Raw genomic sequence first — 16,303 nt, 5'->3', positions numbered from 1 at the left:
AACTAGTATTAGAGTCATAAAAACTATGGTTCAAGTCTCACCTCCAGGACCTTATTTATTGTGTGAGTCAATAATATCACTTAACTTCTCAATATTTCTCTGCAGGTAGATAGTACAGTGAATAGAGTGATGCTTCTGGATTTAAGAAGACCTGACTTCAAATATAACCTAGGATACTTAGAACTTGTGGACAAGTCACTTAAACCTGTTTACCTTGGTTTCCTCAATTGCAAACTACTTTATATCTTTGCTAAGAAATCCCCAAATGCAGCTATCAAAAAATCATATATGACTCAACAATAACAGCAATTCTAGGCTAACTTTTAGGGCAATAATTTACAGAAGTGCCAGAAAAGGCACCCATCTGCCAAGAAAGTTTGCTTATCTGGGAATACCACTATAATGGTAATATCAGAGGACCTTCTCATATCCATATTGCTTATCTGGATAAATGGCAAATTCATTGAGAATAGGGTTTATCCCATTTTTGAATTTGTGGTAGTTAAATAAACTTAATAAATGATTAAATGATGTATATTTTTATTTGATTTCTGGAGTGAATGTATTTTTGTTAATTTAGTGGAAACTATACATAAGAGCATAGACTTTAGTCCCTTTTTATTAACACCTAATTTAAAAACTATAGATTGTAGAACTAAAACGAAATTTAGATATTAGTTATCCCTTATATCCTCATTCTATAAGTGAAGAAAGTAAGAAAAAATCTAACAAAGAGTAAAGAATAGACTTATAATTCAAACTCAGGTTATCTGTTTACAAATTCACTATTCTTTCTGTTCTATTAGAAGTTTATAAATTAGAAAATATTTATTACTCTTCTTTCTCTAACTGGCTTTCCTAGTTGTGATTGTCGTTCAATTCTCATTTAGGGTTTTCTTGAAGATTTGTTACTTCCTGCTCTAGCTCATTTTACAGGAGAGGAAACTAAATAAAGCATTAAATGACTTGTTAATTAATTCTCATTGCTAACAAGTTTCTGAGGTTAGATTTGAACTAACAAAAAATGAGTCTTCTTTCTGATTCCAGACGTAGCACTTTATCACCACAGTACCATTTAGTTATTCTACTTCTCTAGGCATTTGCAAATGTATGGAGCAAGAAAAAAAAATTCCTTCATTCCCAGGAATCTATGTGAAGTCTCTTAGAAGGAATATGCTTTGACAGTAAAATTCTGAAGGTTTAGTGTCACACAATTGTTGAATGGTACTGATGCTACTGCTGAGCCCACTCACCCTGCTCTGAAATGGACAATATCTAATTAAAAACAAATCAGATATACCCACTGGTGATAGTGGGTATTAAAAAAAAAACTATTTCAAGGATTTTTCAGTCTGCATACAACTATGAATTCCATAGCCCATGCCTCAAGTCCTGGGTAGTCAGTCTCCAAGTCTACACAATGATTAAACCTGATAGATATGTAAATTAAACACAAAGTGTTTATCCCACACATCTCTTTGCCTATAAGGAGAACTGAATGGACCTTAATCTTAGGATTTTTGACTATCTAGGAAATTTATTATCTGGTTATCACATCTGAGAATGGCTCCAGAAGTAACACCAAGAAGTATAAGTTTTATTTTCCATTTTTTTCATTGTTTTTATATATCACTGTTGGCTTCTTTTTCTGCTGAGAAATGAATTAAGGACTGGCTTCAATACCAATATGATCTTGGTTCAAGTGCTACTTTAGATATATACAATTTAGCTCTAAATCACTATTGATAAGAGAAATGCAAATTAAGAAAACTCTGAGATACCACTATATACATCTCAGAATGGCTAAGATGACAGGAAAAGATGATGATGAATATTGGAGGGGATGTGAGAAAACTGGAACACTAATATATTGTTGGTGGAATTGTGAACTGATCCAACCATTCTGGAGAGCAATTTGGGACTGTGCTCAAAAGATAATCAAACTGTGCATACCCTTTGATCTAGCAGTATTTCTACTGGGCTTATATACCAAAGAGATCTTAAAGGAGAGAAAGGGATCCGTATGTGCAAACATTTTTGTGGCAGCCCTCTTTGTAGTGGCCAGAAACTGCAAACTGAGTAGATACCCATCATTTGGAGCATAGCTGAATGAATTATGGTATACGAATGTTATGGGATATTATTATTGTTCTGTAAGAAATGATCAACACAATGATTTCAGAGAGGCCTGAAGAGATTTACACGAACTCATGCTGAGTGAAGTAAGTAGAACCAAGAGAACATTGTACCCAGCAACAATAAGATTATATGATGATCAATTTTGATGGACAGGACTCTTTTCAACAATGAGGTGATTCAGGCCAGTTCTAGTGGACTTCTGATGGAGAGAGCCATCTGAATCCAGAAAGAAGACTGTGGGAACTGAGTGTGGGTCACAACATAGTATTTTAATTTTTTTGTTGTAGTTTGCTTGCATTGTTGTGCCACAGTTTCCTTTTATTGTCCTGCCTCAGTTTCCCTAAATTGTTTTGCCTCAGTTCCTTGAATTGTTCTGCCTCAATCCCCCTGTTTGCAACCCCCCTTTCCTGTTCTATGATTAAGATAATTATGGCTGTGGATTTCTGGCCACTCTGGTATTCCGAAAGAGTCATAAACTATAAATGCATACTAGATAAGAGAAGATCTTCTAATTCAGACATCCTGGCTCCTAGTCCTCCTAAGTTATCAGAATTAACCCCCACCCTGTCAGAACCTGATTGATGGTCCATTCGGGAAATCCCCCCCTTCTCAGTGTTAGGATTCTACCCCTTGCCTTTGTCTACCCTTATCATTTGGAGCCATATATAATCCCTTGGAATCTCACATTTGATGCTGATGCTGAATACTTTAAAACATCAGCCCTGGGACCAAAATGGATCCTTTGGTCCCAGAAAATCTCTCCCTCTCAGAAATCCAAATAAAATATTAAAAACTCTCTAATCTCTATCTTGCCTTAGTTTCTCTGCCATTGCAACATTTTGCTTTTTTTTTTCATTTTTTTTCATTTTTGATCTGATTTTCTTGTGCAGAATAATAATTGTGGAAATATGTACAGAATTACACATGTTCAACATATATATTGGATAACTTGTTGTCAAGGGGAGAAGGTGGGGGGGAAGGGAGGGAGAAAAAAAATTTGGAACACAAGTTATTCCAAGGGTGAATGTTAAAAACATTCCTCTCATTGTCCAAGATAACTCTTTAAGAATAAAAGTTACAGAACAATTGTTAATCTATATTAATTATAGGGAATTTTCTAATTGGAAATTATCTACAATGTTTAAAAAATAGATTTAAGGAATAAAAAAAGTTCTGAGAGTAAAAGCATTGCATGCAGTTAAGAAACTTTGTTCATTATCAAGAAAAGTCCATTATGCCAAGGTCACATACACATAAACTATTGAGAGAAGTCATAGTTTGCAGGGGTGAGGGCTTTCCAGCTAATTTCATTTTGGGTAAATCCACACCACTACCCTCTCAAGACAGGAGTCAGCTCTGCCCTGCAGAGAAAGGCAGAACAGTGGGATAGAAAGTCATCCATTGTCTGAGAAGCATAGAGAGCTCAATAATTTCTAAGTATTTCGACCCAGTAGGCTGGAGATATATAAGTGCCAAGGAGAATGTGGGAATACCCAGCTTCTGATATTTCCTTTTGAATCATCTCAGGATAATGACTGCCAACACCACCTAGTACTGCATAGTATTATCTAACCTGCTGAGTTTAATATCCACATGTTATAATTTAAAATTGCATATGTAATCAGCTCAATGTAACACAAAAAGTACAGACTTTGAGGTAGGAAAAAAAAAGGTCTTCAAATATTCATTCTGCTACTCACTATTTGTGTGACCACAGGCAAATTCCTTCATCTCTTTGGAGATCAGTTTCCTTATCTGTAGAATGTGAAGTTTTCACTAAGATAATGATTCTATAAAGTCCTTTCCAGCTCCAAATCATATTATTCAACTTCATTTCAATTAACCATTAAACAAAACAAATTACCATTTCATTCTCATATAAACAATGCACTTTAAAATGTCTTTAAGCTGTTACCATAAGCATAAGAAACATTATTTTTAGAAACGGACTTCTTGAAAAGAAACAGTCTAGATAACCGTGTAACAAAAATCAATCCTTCAGCAACATTTTAACACCTAGAATTTAAATGCCACTTTCATAGTTTATTTGACTTAATTATATTTCATATTACTTTATAACTTTAAAATGTTGGCATATAATTAAGAGAATTGCTAATAATTAAAGGCAGCCATTAAAAACTAAAGTTGTACTTAGGGAAAAAATGTGTGTGTGTGTGTGTGTGTGTGTGTGTGTGTGTGTCTGTGTGTCTGTGTGTCTGTGTGTCTGTGTGTGCGTCTGTGCATATATTAGCAATGTGACTCTAGGCAACTCACTTAACACTGTTTGCTTCTGTTTCTTCATCTGTAAAATGAGCTGGAGAAGGAAATGGGAAATCATTTCAGTATCTTTGCAAAAGGAACTGAAAATGGGGTCACAAAGAGTCAGACATGACTGAACAGTGTGTAGAAATCAATAGATAGATATACACTGTATGCATATACATATAAATTTACACATATGCACATGTCTGTGTGTATACATATGTTCATATATATACACATATATATAATTTTTTAAGGATGATCAATGAATAGAGAGGGAAAGAGAGAGAGGAGGAAAAGGAAAAGAGAAGAAATGATGAAGGGAGAAAATTAGTAGAAGTCAGAGCTTTAATAATAGCTTAAACTTTAATAAGATTTTGGGGATACCCTGTATCTTTAACAGATAAAATTATGCGTTTTCATCAATTTTAAAATTTTCCTCTTATCAACATTATTGTTATTGTTAGAAGAAGATAAAAGAGCTAAGGACTAGATCTGTGATTTCATTTATATAGGGAACTAATTAAATGAAGACACTTCCTTTTCCTATATTAATTCCTCCCCTGCTCTATAATTTATATTGTAGCTGTCACAATTGCAGTAGTACTAGGAAAAATAATATGGGTACTTCATTAATTAATGCAAATCATAACCTTTCACTTAGAAGAAGGGAAGAAAAAAGAAAGAAAATAAAATCACATGCTTTGGCCAACCTAATAACGAGCCTAGCAAGGTTGGTCCTTAAGTGATAGCCAAAGTATCCATTCCTAGGTCCATACTATAGGCTTTTATAATTTTCTGAGGCTTTCTAAAGTTTGTGACCTGTTGTCATAGCCTTGGAAAACTCAAGTTCACACCATAGGCATTGTAAAAGAATATCAGAACAATAATCATTATCACCATCATTGATTATCTAGTTTTCACAGCACTGTGGAAATGTAAAAATGGTAAGGAGGGGGATTAAGGAAATCATTTAGACAATCTTGGTCCTGATTTTTACTCAGTAATTTAGATACTTCAAGTGAAATTCTTGGCCCTTAATTTTAATTGTTAGATCTTAGTATGTTTAGCTCATACTATTAAATTTGCCTTCATTAAAATATAAAACAAACAATCTGCAGAAAATGTCTAGTTTGTATGACTCCTCTTACAATCCAGAACACTTCACCACTTCTGGAAACGGTTTGGTTGAGTGATTATCCTGAAGATTCATAGAGGAAAAAGAGTAATCTTTTATGTTCTCAGACTAGAATGTTTTCTTGAGGTACAACTCATACACTTTAATCATAAAACCTATAGGAGTCATGTTTTGGGGAGAGAAGAATAAAATATAAGAAAAATAAAACACAAGGAAAAAAGGAAAATATAAAAAATAAAAAATAAAAATAAAAATAAAACAACTTGTATGTAGGTGTGTGTATAATTAAGTATAATTATAGCAAGGAAGATGATACTTTCCTGGATATACAGTAACCTATCTATCCAAAATTCACCCACTAATCTCATACAACTAATATTTGTGTATGATGAAAATTGAAAATCATATTGCCTCCTGTAATTCTGTAGCATCCTGAAATGCCTTCAAATAATCAGTCAAATATAGACATTTTTGCTATAAAATGTTTCATTATGATTCCATTGTTTGAAATAGAATAATTTCTCTAATGATTCAATGATAACATTATAGATCATATATATATAATATTATAGATTAAAATGATGTATGAATATCATTTTTCATATGCCATCATTTCTCATAACATTATTCCAATTATTTTCATAATCCATCCCAACTCTGTCGACAATTAGCGAGTAAGTTTCCTCATCGGTGTTCTGGAGTCATAATTGTAATTATTGAATATTTTTAAGACTTTCAAAGTTGTTTTCCCATGTAATATTTTAGTTAATGTCTAAACTTTTTTTTTGGTGTTCTTCAGTTCTCTCTGAACCAATTGATATGGTCCAAGTTCTCTTAACTGTCTTTGAATCTATTTATTTTATTACTTCTTATGAAACAATAATGTTCTGTATATTCATATGCCATAATTTATTTTGTTATTACCAAACTTGTTACTGGATATTTGGTTATTACCAAAGTTGATAGGTACTTATTTTCTTTACACTTCATTGCTACAACAAAAGGTGCTATTAAATATATTTTATTTTAATATTATTATAATATTGCATAGCTTGAGAACTGGTATTACTAGATTCATTTCCTCCTCCCTCCCTGCAATTTCAATTAAGAATTTTGACTATTTCTGTACATGATTTTTGTTATTATTTCCTCTATCTAGTTCAATAAAATGAAAGTCTGATTGATACAGCACTGAATTCTTAATTTAGACAATATTGCAATTTTATTTATTATATTGACATGAACCCAAATTGGACAATCATTATCTTTCTAATTATTTGTCTTCCTTTGTTCCCCATAATGAGTGTTTAATAATTGTATTTCTATAATTTCTAAATGTGTTTTAGTACATTTACTCCAAGTTGTTTGTATATTCCATTATTTAGAATGGAATTTTTCTTTCCAATTTCTTCAGATTTTAAAATACATAATAGATTAATGATTATATGTTTATTTTATATTTTGATAATTTACTGAAATTGTTTCAAATTTCAATTGAATTTTTAGATTTCTCTGAGTAACAATCATTTATTGTGCAAAACAAGAACAATCTATAATTCTCTCCTTTTTCAGTAATTTTTTCTCAATTTTTTGTTTGCTTGTCTTTACTAAAGCTGATATTTCTATAGATATGGAAAACAACTATGGCACAAATTTCATTCCTTATTTTATTGGAAAAACATCTAACATTTTTTCTATTATAGATAATATTAACTCCTAGATTTAGACAGATACTAGTTAGACAGATACATATTATGGAATGTTTATTCCTCTACTTTTCATATTTAAGAAAAGTGAGTTTCATGATTTATAAGAACTTTTTTTCTGATAGAATCATGAAATCTTTGACTTTATTATTCACATAGTTTCTTAATCTACCTCAATCCAACCTTCATAAAAATTCAACCTGGTTATAACATATAATTTTGTTCAAAAAGCTGCTATTATCACTTTATATATTGACTGTGGAATAACTAAACCAATGAGAGTACATGAATTTTTATGGATTATGCTGATAGTTGGTAACTATGAAAAACATATCAAAGTATTGGAATGCTTCTATGAATTATTGCAAAATCATGTCAGCATGATCAGGAAAACTACACAAAATGACTTTCATATCATAAATGAAGATAGTCATTATAATAACAATAAACCTGACCTCTGCCTAATTTTAGTGTTCAACACTAGTTGAAACGAAGCATGAAAAAATATCTTCCCTTTTTCTGCAAAAGTAGGGGATTCTACAACCATTCTGGAGAGCAATTTGGAACTATGATTAAAAAGTTATCAAACTAGGCATGCCCTTTGATCCAGCAGTGTTATTACTAGGCTTATATCGTAAAGATATCTAAAAGAAGGGAAAGGAACCATATGTGCAAAAATGTTTGTGGCAGCCCTTTTTGTAGTGGCTAGAAACAACTGAATGGACATTAATCAATTGGAGAATAGCTGAATAAGTTATGGCATATGAATGTTATGGAATATTATTGTTCTGTAAGAAATGACCAGCAGGATGATTTCAGAGAGGCCTGGAGAAACTTACATGAATTGATGCTAAGTGAAATAAAGCAGAACCAGGATATCATTATACATAGCAACAACACGTCTATATGATGATCAGTTCTAATAGACATAGGTCTCTTCAACAATGAGATAATTCAGACCAATTCCAATTGTTCAGTAATAAAGAGAGTCATCCACACTCAGAAAATTTTGCAAGGGTCAATGTTGAAAAATTACCGATGTATATGTTTTGTAAATAAAAAGCTATAATAATAATAATAATAATAATAAAGAAAAAAGTGGGGGATTCTGAATGTGAAACAATGCAGTATAGGTTTTAGTTGATTAGGGAAATTTGTTAAACAATCTTTTTATCTTTTTCTTTAAATAAAATCTTAATAGGATGTCTATGAATACAGGGAGGGGAAAAAAGGGATAGATTGAGAGATAAAAGTGACATTAAAACAAAATATGTTTAAAGTATTTTTTTTTTAATTTAAATGGGTGGGGAGCAACTAGGTGGTGCAGTGGATAGAGTATTGGCGCTAGAGTCAGGAGGACCTAAGTTCAAATCCACCCTCAGTCACTTGAGACTTATTATCTATATGATCCCAAATAAGTTACCCTTGATTGCCTTGAAAAAAATCAATTAATTAATTTTTAGAAACAAAAAGCATCCAGAAACAACAAGTTTGAGCTAGACTGTAAGACTCTAGATGAATAGCTCTATTTAATCCTAGTTATAACAGAAAAGTTCCTGTGGAGGAAAGTAACATGATTAGATCTTTGAGGACTATAAATTTAACTATGGAGGATGCTTTGGCACAAAAACATCATGAATTTTGAATTAACAAACTCCAAAAAGAATATATAAAAAGAAGAAAAATATATGGACTGGAGCTTGGTGGGGTTGGAAGAAAGAATCCAGTGTTCATTTTCCTCAAATTGTGTCCTAAATCTGTTTTTGTTTTTGTTGTTGTTGTTGTTGTTGTTTTTGGAGGCAATTGGGGTTAAGTGACTTGCCCAGAGTCACACAGCCAAGAAGTGTTAAGTTTCTGAAATCAGATTTGAACTCCTCCTGACTTCAGGGCTGGTAATATACCCATCCTAAATCTGTTTTATTAAGAAGGCAGGGGGACTACACAGTCCCAGGAACAGGAATCTAGTTGAAGAAGTATCAGATGAAAAGGATTTGAAAAGAAAGAAGAAAATTAGTTCTGGTAGTCAGTGTGAACACAGTATATACAAAGGAACAGCAAAAGATCAGAAAGCAGGTATGCCCTTTGTGGTAAGAAGCTGATATTTTCCTTCACTTGAACAGATTGTCCATAGCTAGTTTATTTCAGTGGAAGTATCTAGAACAAGGAAAGTAGATTTAAGTTTCTTGCATGTTTGCAGCCTAGATTAATTTGACTAGAGGGGAGTCGTAAATTGTCAAGAGTTGGAAAAACAGGCTTTTTTTAGTCCAAAATCATGTGTCAGGAAGTTAATCAGTATGAAAAAACTCAGAAGATGGAGGTCAGTCATTTAACATAGGAAAAAAAAAAGAAAGAACTAGGTTTAAGTCAATGGAGTTATGTATATAGGGTCAATACTAACTCTTTAAGCCTCTTCAACATCTTTGTATTTCCTTAAATCTAAAAGCATTTATTAAATGCCCATTATGTGCCAGGGACTAAGCATTGGCATCTATTTCCCTTACTGGTCCCACTTGTATATTTTCATTGTGTGCTTAGTTAATTCATTTAAATACACTCTAAACAAATTAAATGCACTCAAAATCATATGAAAAACTTTTAAAGTGCAAGGAGTAGGAGGTGGGGAGAGTTTACTTTTCTAAAGTAATTGAGGACAAAGACAGAGAAAATGCAGCAAAAGCGAACCAGCAAGGAGCACAAAAAAGCAAAGATTTGGGGCTTCTTTAAAAATAATAATAAGATTCTCTAGATTTATTGCAAAATACTTAGCCAAAAAAAGAGGCATTTGGAAAGTGTTAAAATTAGTCCCCTTACCAAAAACAAAGCAAAGGTATAGCTGGTTTAGATTTGAAGATAAACATTGATCTAAATACAGCATCTTATTTGAGATATGCAGAATTTCAAGATTTGGTAGTCCTCTATCTTCAAAAGAATTTCCTCTCAAGCATGCCATAAAAAGAATATATTCTCTAATATACATGGCAAAGTTGTTAACCATCCTTTACTTGTATACCACCAATCAGTGAAAAACTCGTTACTTTTAGACATAAGGACATTCTCTTCACCCTTTATAAGTAATCTAAATTTTCTTCTTTTTAACTTATTCATATTGTGTCTAGCTTTGCTTTTTGGAACCAAATAGACTAAACTTAATCTTGCTTGCCCAGGACAGTACTTCAGAAAATTGAAAACAATTATTATATTTCCCTCAGTCTCCTTTTCTCTAAGCTAAACCTTACCTTCCTTCAATAGATACTCAAGTAATCCTCATCCCCATCATTCACATACCAAGAGTATGAAATCTTGTTTGCCACATACTAGAAATTTATCAGTTTTCTTTATTTGGTCTGTGTTAGCTAAAAAAGGAGACTTTCTATGGGTGCATTATCTTGCCAGAATCATTTTCACCTCTATTTGTACTCAAAAGGTGAAAAAATAAATTGATAATTATTCTGAGTGCCCGGTTTATACTTGGCAGTATAAAACATGTGATCTACAACACTCTTCAATAACAGTAAAGCAGATTAAAATGTAATTTGACAATATTTAACAAAATAAATAAGTGTATAATAAAGCATAGATAATGTTAACATGTGACTTTTCTAGTCCATAGGTATGCCTATGGATGCTTTAATTTCCCCATTTCTATTTGAGTCTGGCTGTCCTAGACAATTCAATTATAAGTGTTTCCAGGAGTGATTAATCAAATGTTATATATTTTATTATTCAGCTAAATTGAAGGTACTTTGTTTTATATATATGCAAAACTTAATTATGTTTCTACAATTCTATCCAGGTAAAGAAGATTTAAGTTTACTTTCTACCAGATGATTGATTTATCCAGTTTCTACATCCTAATTATCAGGATCCAGATGAAAACCTCATAAAATAAAAGAGGTTGGTTTACCTGTACTGGTAGCACACAATTACATGTGAACTGTGGTCTGAGAATGCATTTGGAAATTATTTATTTGGAACTTGGAACTTTTTGCCATCAAAAACATTGTTTTTGATGATGATTATATTCTCAGTCTAATATTCATAGAATCCCTTGTGCATTACTGTGCTGTGGAGGGGGACTCTGACTTATTAAAAGTTATACATATAAAGAGTTGTTTTAGTGAGAGATTATAGGATCATCACAAGAAGATTGATCATTATTAGAAAATGGGATATTTGGTAATAGTGACAAATGAAAGAAATTAAATCACAAAATCATATTCAGTCTTTGAGGGCCCTTTTTATGCTTCTATGGTAAAAAGTACATCATCAGAAAAGGATCAGAAGATATACAAACATGCGATTTTTAAAATATCAATAAACAATTAATATTCTTTATCTTATTTTTTATTCTGAATTTAATGAACACACGAAAAAAGAACATGTTCCTATTTACAGAACAGCATTTATAAAACCAAGAATTTCTGTTATGTGGAGTTTGCATTTTTTGATAGATAATAAATTTAACATATTATTTTTAAAGGTGTTTTGCTTCTAATTCCTTCTGAAGTTCTTTTTCTTCTTTGAATTTTAAGAAAAAATTCTACAATGATTCCCTTCTATTTTTTTCTCTTGGCAATCCTTTCCCTAGGAAAACAAATAAATACATTCACCTTGGCCTAAAACCATTTTCAGACAGTGAGAATAATTATAATTGCTAACTGAATTCATCAAAGTTCTTCTATCTTTCAAGAACTGCTAGTTTTCTTTTTCTGTTTCTTTGTTTTTGTCAGGCAGTTGGAGTGAAATGTCTTGCTTAATACACAGCTAGTAAATATTAAGTGTCTGAGGTCAGATTTGAATTCAGGGTCCTCTGACTTCAGGATCACTGCTCTATCTACTGGCCCATCTAGATGCCTGAAACTGCTAGTATTTTTAATGGGAAATCTCTCCCTAATTACTAATATGTTTATATTCTGCTGAATGAATTGAATTATTTCTATGTTAGCAATCACTTTAAAAATAAAACCAAAAGATAAAAAGTGTATAACTAAATGAAAGGTCTCACAGAGAGTCTTTTCCAAGAGATGTATAAAAAGATTGTTATTTTTAGTTTCATTATGAATCCAAGGAGAGTAAAACACATCACTTCCCAGACTATCTGCTGATCTCATCTTGCAATATTCAGAATAAATATACAAATAGACAACCATGAAAACAATTGCAGCTTATGTACCAATATCTGCTGTAGAGGATTAAAAAGTGAAAAAGTTAAACAAAGATCTAGCAAATCCATCTAAAACAAACCAAAAATCTTACTTACTTAAAATGAACTTACGCTGTTTTTATTGTTGTTCTGATTTTCACTTGACAATGACCATTACAAGTTCATTTTCAAAATAGCATGAAACAAAATATTTTGAACAAAATTGTGAAAAGCAATGGAATAGAAAGTAAATCTACAAAAAACTTGATTGTCAGATTTTCCCAAAACACAGAGATGAGTCTGAACGATAACAAATACACTGTAAGTGAAAGATATTTGCTAGCATTTCTATAGATGGTTAATTATAACAGTATTATCCAATTGAAATAGGAATAACTATTAAAAGGATGATGAAAGAAAAGCTAGACTGAGCAGCTACAAGTAGTAGAAATCCATGTGATAGTTCATACAATTTGACTAGCCCCAATGTGTTGGTTTTTCATGGTAAAGCAAAGGAAAGAATACTTCAAGAGAACAAGGGAGAAAAATTGTGAGTACTGTTATTGTAAACCAATAATAATGAGCAAACATTTATTAAACAACTACTAGATGGCAGACATTGCTAAGTTCAAAAAATATACTCACAAAAAATGAAGTGATCCTTATTATAAAAGATTTTGCATTCTAATGGCAAAGATAAAAAATGAATAAATGGAAAACAAATAAAAAAAGATTTAACTTACTAATATATTATGAAACAGATGAATAAAATATTGTTAAGGAGGGGAGGACAATTGAAGGGAGAAAAGGCTACTTATAGGAAGTAAGAATTCAGTTTCATCATAAAGGACAGGAAAATTTGACATGAAAGATAGCAGAAACAGCTAGTACATGTATTTATTTTCTGATCTCTTTTTTCCCCCAAGAATGATTTCTACACATATTGAGAGTATAATGGGAATATAAGAAAGAAAAAAAAAACAGATTATTACAGATGGTCTAGTGAAGACCACATGTTCATGGATGCATAAATGACTGAGAATGATAGAGATTACTCTAATTTTTTAATTACTTTTTTCTATTAAAAATGATTTTGTATTCTAAAAAATAGCCCAAGAGGTTATCTTCAAACAGGATCTCTCTCATATATGTTAAAATTGTACATTATGTTTTAATAGACCCAACCACCAGCATAATTTGATTAATTGTCTTTTGAATGTCACTATCTAGTAATGATAAATCAGGGAGACATCTGTTCATCCAAATATTAAATCAATGATTAAGCATTTAAGTGACTACTATGCACAAATCACTGTGGTAGGCTCTGGTGGTATAACAAAAACATAAAAAATGGAAGAGTCTCTGCTTTCAAAGAATGTATATACTATCAATTAATGTCTTGGTTCCACTAAATAAAGTTTTACGTTAGTATGATCAATATTGAAGAAGGGTTCTCTAAACATCGAATTCAGTTCAATGAGTATTTAGGCAGATGCTATGCACAATACATTGTGCTTCCCATCAATTATACAAAGTTAAAATGGGATAATCCTTGTTCCTAAGTAGCTTACATTTTATTGACTCTGATATTTTTGTGTCCATCGGATTTTCCTGTTTTAGATGATTGTGGTTTTTAAGATATAAGACATTTGAAAAATTCCATCATGAGATCCTTGATTATTCAGAAAAGATATGCTTAGACATTCATGGAGTGTAGAATGGATCATTGAAAACTGTGCATTACACCATACATATGGGCAGTCCATTTAATTAGTCCTTTATTACATATATCTATGATAAACATTGCAATGAATAATGATGTAAGTTGAGAATTGAAAAAAAAAAGATTGAGCTAGAAAACTGCAACATTCTTTGTTTTTCTCTGCTAGAAAAGGTTATTAAAAAAAAACAAACACAAAGATTCTAATGATAATATTAAATGACAATGAATCACAAAATACACTAATTTCAGAAGAATCAAAATTTCAAGTGACAAAAAAATACAAATATGAATAGTGGACTATATAACAAACAGCATATTACTAAAGAATTTTATGCCCAAAGTTTCGGTCCAGAAGTCATTGTATTATTGAAAGAGGAAGTGAGTAATCTGTCTAAAACACAGATTTTTAAACTGTAGTTTTTATTATCAGAAAATGTTTGATTTGTATGCCTATTTTATATACCTATATGCCTCGGGTTCATATAGCATTTTTTAAGGCAAAAAGATATTGCAAGTGGAAAAAAGTTTAAGAAGTCCTGATCTAGAAAAAATAAGAATAACACATGAGCAGTCTGATCATTTCAGTGCTATACCAAAAAAATTATTTCAAAAGGTAGAAGGAGACTTCTAATATATTGAATAGTTATTCTATAGAAGAATAAGAAAAAAAATATTGCATGGACTAAGAAGCTGTGGATAGGTTGTAAACTTAAGCAATGGAATAAATGCTGATCAGATCATGAATCTATCTGTAAATCAATGCATTATCATGAACTGAATCCTAGAAACAAAACACTGGGTTGGATGATTCTTGGCAAGACAAATAATATCTCTGAGTCTCAATTCTTCAATTGCAAAATCAGGGACTTGAACTAGATCACCAGTGAAATCCTTTTCAACCTTAATTAGAAAGGATTTTTTCCATTCATTTCCTAGATTAAAGAACATGTTTAAGCAAAAAATTTTTTTTATAAAACTGTCTCTTTGGGATATCCTTCCTTTCTTTCTGTATATATTTTCTACTTTCTAGTGATTTTTCCTTTAGGTCTTAAGATAATCTCATGTGATTCTAAAGTTCTTTTCAGATACTATATACTCAAAATCATTGCATGCTTTATTTTATTTCTTTCTTTAACCTCAATCAAAATCCCAGTTCCCATTTCAGGGAGATTTTAGGTACTTAGGGAATAATATATTGAATTAATTCACAATAAATAGATTGGTAGGTAGGTAGATAAATGAGTTGGTGGGTAGGTAGATAGGTAGATAAAATAGATTAGATAAATAAGATAGATACGTAAAATAGATAAAAATAAAATCAAGACATGAATGACTATTAAATCCCTTTACCCTTTTTGTGGCATTTGTTTTTTAAGTGGATGCTTGTTAATTGAAATGAATGCTGAATGACAGAATTTCCGACACTCACAAAGAGAACTAGGGCAAATGCCTGTAATAAGAGGAGAATGAAGATTAGGTTTTGATAATGTCTAGGGTCCTTTCTGTTTCTAAAAGTCTATAATAAAATGCAAGATATTTTGAGACACATTAACTCCAGGTGTAAGAAAAAAAATTATCTGCCCCTTTATCAATTCCTCTAAAGATTCTTGATATGTAAAGATACATCTCAGCTTCAATCTGTGAACCTATACAGTGTTATTAAAATTCCATTTTTTCCCATAGTATTTTCTAAAAGAACAAGCAGTCAGGACTTGTAGGGGAATAGTGATGGAACTGAATGAAAGCAGGGGTTATGATAGTCATTAGTATATTCAGGTGTTTGTAGTTAGGTATATGGTAGGGACTATTAGGTATATTTGTCACCTAATACAATATAAATGGAGGAAGGGAAATAAAATAAGCATTATTAAGTGCCTACTATTTTCCAGGCATTGTGCTGATGGATGTGGTTTGACCCTTATAATAACCCTGAGTAGCACGCACTCATATTGAGAAAATTCAGGTAAAAGGAAATTGGACTTGTCGGGTCACCAGACTAGTACATCTCAGGTCCTCCTGCACATTTGGGGATTAAATGACTAAAAAATGCAAAGGCCTCATTTTAATTTATGTCATCTTTCTATGTGAAATTAGAAAACTAATTTCATTTAAAGTTAGTATGATATATTCCCCACAGTTCAGATTTTTTAATATATGAGGCTAATAAATAGTGGCAATCAAAATTAACTGAG

This window comes from Antechinus flavipes, chromosome 5, assembly GCF_016432865.1.
Source record: "Antechinus flavipes isolate AdamAnt ecotype Samford, QLD, Australia chromosome 5, AdamAnt_v2, whole genome shotgun sequence".
NCBI classification, from domain to species: Eukaryota; Metazoa; Chordata; class Mammalia; order Dasyuromorphia; family Dasyuridae; genus Antechinus; species Antechinus flavipes.
This window is presented reverse-complemented; position numbering follows the sequence as displayed.